This window comes from Lactuca sativa, chromosome 5 (assembly GCF_002870075.4).
Source record: "Lactuca sativa cultivar Salinas chromosome 5, Lsat_Salinas_v11, whole genome shotgun sequence".
Classification (NCBI taxonomy): domain Eukaryota; kingdom Viridiplantae; phylum Streptophyta; class Magnoliopsida; order Asterales; family Asteraceae; genus Lactuca; species Lactuca sativa.
In genome coordinates, this window is record NC_056627.2 from 174,652,778 (window position 1) to 174,657,372 (window position 4,595).

The window sequence follows — 4,595 nt, forward strand, 5'->3', positions numbered from 1 at the left end:
TAGAAAATATGGGATTTCTAGGAACATTTAAACATGTACAAACCATTTTCATTCTATTTCATACAAACATTGTCACTAAATACTTATGAACTCACCAGCTTAAATGCTGACCTACTCTTTCAAAACTACTTGTATTTCTCAAGGATTCAGTAATATAGGTAAACTAATGCTTTTGAAGAAGGGACGCTGCAGCATTAGTTTAATTTCATTTTGACATCATATTGTAATTTCTTTTGAAACAGGTACTTTTCTATAATATAAACTTTCAAATTATATATATGATGGTTGTGTTACTTCCTTTACTATGTATTCAACTGTTTCGATACTACATGAAGTCATCCGCCCTCGAACGATTCCGCCATTCTGGTTTGGGGGTGTGATAATATTTCTCGCCATATCGGCCAAGTAACAACAATTATTCAAATCTAAATTTAAACTATTACTAAGCAACAAAAAATAAACTCCAATCTTCGTTACTGGCGACATTTTCCTATTTCCCATGATTAAGTTTATCTTCCTGTGCTCCATATCCCTACATTCTTTTAGTCCCTACAAATCAAAACAAATGTGAAATCCACAACCTGTATTAAGGACCCAAGAATTAGCATGTGATGAGTTATTAGATTGAATAGTTTAAATACATCCAAATGACGATTTGATCTTCCCATCCTTTATGTCCTGCAAGTACTTGGGGAAACTTCATTTCTAGTGCCGTTTTCATGGCTATGGAAGAATTCTATATTCTTCGGATTACAAGAGGGATTAGCAGAACCAGCTTTTGCCCCACTTGAAGAGGATCTATCAAAAGACTTTCCCTTGTGGCTCTTGTACATAGCCTTCCTCTTCTTTCCCTTCCCATGTTCGATTGCCAGAACAGGGGCAAAAGTAGTAGTAGGAGTAGACACAATCGACTAGCCTCTCAGGTTTCTTTCTGTAGTCCTTAGAAGGCGTTGAATTTTACTAAAAGTGACCTCCTCCTTGTTCATATGGTAGGTCATATGATACTGATCATAACAAGAAGGTAAAGAGTGTAGAATTATATCTATGTCCAAATCTTCATCAAAATTGACATTCAATTTAAGCAAGAGATCCACAAATCTCTGCATCTTTTGCATGTGGGTCGTGATGGGTTCACCATCCTTCATTTTGGTTGTGATCATGGAGGCAATGATCTCATACCTCTCCTGCCAAGCACTTTGATGGTATCTTTCCATCAAATCATGATATATTTCATAGGGATAGTAGTCCTCATTGGACTTCTGCAGCTCAACAATCATTAGACACGACACCTTTCTCGCATCCCACTTATGAGTAGTATGTTCAGCGATTTGTTTAGGAGTAGCAGTGGTGACATCAATCTCCTTTAGCTCTTTTTCTAGGACATATTCTTTGTCCTCATAACGGATAGCTCTTTTTCGCATCCAATCATTGAAGTTCATGTTGTATTAGTGTCTAAGTCCATAACTATAAATGGTATTTACTTGACCCGAGAGTAGCATGGTCCATTTGGGTTGTATATCACCAAAACAATTTGATAGGTTCAAATTTTGAGAAGAGGTTATTTATGATTTGTTAATATTATAAGTTCTAATATATTAATATGAAATCATATTATTTAATTACTATTTATCAACAATTAGTTTGGAATTAATTTTGTGATCAAAAGAGACTAATTAAATAAATGGGGATTGATTTGGTAAATCATTCATTGTTATAAAGTGGACTTGTGATCCATAGTTCTTTATGTTGGGCTAAACCCATCTGGTGAACCATGGATACTCCATTGAGGTTAAAACCCATGGAGCCTAAGGAATGTGGGAAGCCATGCACATTAAGGTTTGTATGGTGTATCCCTAATTAAGCCACATTATATAAGAAGCCCCTTAGCCTCCAAAATGGTTCACTAGTTCTTGAAAGATCATTGAGCCGATTTTGGTGTGAGGATATTCTCTCAAAAGTCATCCTTTGTCCAAAGGTGTGTTGTGATTCCATTTGAGGCTTCATACTATTGGTGCTAAGTTCTTAAAGGCCAAAACTACAAGCTACAACAAAGAGGTAATTCTATAACTCATTTGTATGATGTTTATGTCATTTGTATGCTAGTTGTAGGCTTAATGCTTTGGAGAAAATATTGCATGTATAATTAGAGAAAACATAGATCCAAAGCATATAGGGTTGCATGTACACCATAGAAGTGTTAGAATGTTCAAAACCCAACAGTAGTATCAGAGCTACGGGTTGTTTTTTGTTATATTGATGCAAATGTTTGATTTTCAAAGTTGAAAGAAGAAAAAAAAACATGAAGTTTGTTAAATTTTAAGAAAATTACTTGATTTTATGAAAAACTAATTATTTGTAAAATTTGAGGCATTTTATTACAAGAGTTGAATTAGGTCAATTTATTAAAAGATAGAATGATATGATTATTTTGTTTGTTTTAAAAGTTTGATCTAAATGTTTTGAAGGAATTACAAATTTTTTCATAAAATGTTGGAACTCAAAAGTTTTTTTTAAAAGTTATGATCTTAAGAATTTTGAAACTTCCATAAGTGATGGATGTGAAAAGTCTCTTTTATGGAATTCTAAAAGTTTTCAAGAGTAACAAAACTTGCCCTCAAGTTTTGGAATTTGAAAAGTTTTTTTATGAGACATTGAATTCTAAAACTAAAGTTATTTGAAAAGTTTTCAAAAGTGTAACTCATGGGTTCGTAACTGGCACATTGACTAGGTGGTTGATGTTAATCATAGATCAATGGAGTGTGTGTGGTTAACCGGCACATTGATTAGGTGGTTGTAACATTGAGTGTACCAAGCTAATTTCCATGGTTATTAACACCTTGTTTGTGATCCTCGGCATCCCAGTCACAAACTTAAAGGGCACAATCGAGATTTAAACATGCCATTGAAAAGTTCAATGAATCTCAAAGGATCTAGGAGTTTCAATTCATTTAAAACTTAATAATAAATTTCGTTTTTTATGGTGGAAATTGGTAAATCGTCATTTACCTACCTTCAAATATTTTGCAATAGGATTACGACATCCCTCTTCCGAATTGTAAGATATTGTGTTGGGTCCTAACCTTAATATTTCATTTCGGTGTTTTATTAATGACTTAAATCAACTAACTTGAATATTCTCCCATGTAGATTTCTTGTTCAGACAACTATGGTCTTCCCAAATCTTTTGCAACAAGCTTCCCTCTTGAAGATGACGTTCCACGATTGGATCGTTGAAGCAGAATTCATACTTCACTTCCTCCACCTCCTCCAATTATTCTCCCTGATCCACAAGCTCGAAGACTTGAAAAGTTCAAGGTCACTCATGCCCTACTTTTAAAAAACCATCAAGATGGAAGGCTTGTGTGCACTCACATCTTGGAGATGAAGTCACATATTGACAGGATGAGAGCATTGGGTGTCGCTGTCTCGAGGAAGCTGGTTGTTGACTGGATTCTTTAATCACTTCTCGAGTCATATAGTGAGTTCGTTAAGGACTACTATGTGACATACCATGACATGACCCTTATTGATCTAACATATTTGCTTGTTGCTATTGAATCAGCAATGATTTGGTGCACTGGTAAAGCAAATTTGATTGGAAAATCTACTTCCCGATCTTCCATGGATATTGACAATGGAAAGGATCGCCCATAGTCAACCCGTTTGACCAAATGGTAAAGAGAAGGGCTAAGTATGAGATTGTCCCATGTGTCATTCCGAAAGAGTCGGTTTCTTTCTATCGCCAAGACAAGGGGCATTGGTTGTCAAGCTGCCATATTTACCTAAAAGATCGCAAGGATGGTAAGTGAAAGCATGACTCTACTTCAAGTAAGTCCACTATCTAACTCTATTAAGTACCTATTTGGAGTTAATTAATACATGATGTAATGCAATTACATTTTCATGTTTTGTAGAATCAAAGGAAGCTTAAAGGAAGAGTAGGCTGAGTCTGATCGCGAAGATGGATTTCAATCGCATGGTTCGAAGATCGGATTTTTTAGCTCTGCTTAGGAGTTATGATATATTGCTAGGAAATATGCAATAACATAGTTTTCATTTGTAATTGCATTGTAAGGAAAGTTTTTCACATTTTATAAATAAATAAAATTTTGTTTTATTTTTATATCTCCTTATAATGGCATTTCTGAAAAATTGATGTGTGTATGTTCCTATGTTAGTAATATGAATTGGATTCTTTCATTTGTGGAAGTGTCGATAATTTGCCAAATAAGGAAAGATTCTCAGCACCCAAGTTTCAGTTGGATAGAAACTTGGAATCATGCAACTTGGAGTGTGTGATGAATGAGAAACTTTGTCTTTGGGAAATTAAGACTAATTCCTTGTTCACATGAATATGTGAGTCAAGTAAAGGACTAGGAGATTGGGTACACTTGGTTGTGCGTTGGTCAGGTCCACCACAAAGAACGACAAGACTATTCACCATGATTTACTAATGTTTACTAAATATGGTTATGCTTACAAGTTTAAGTACAATTCTGAACATTGGAAAAGTTTCAATGTGTGGCAGAATGATTGAGAAGAATCAAACTAGGCAGAAAGATAAACAGTTTCTCCAATCTAAAAAGATGGGAGAG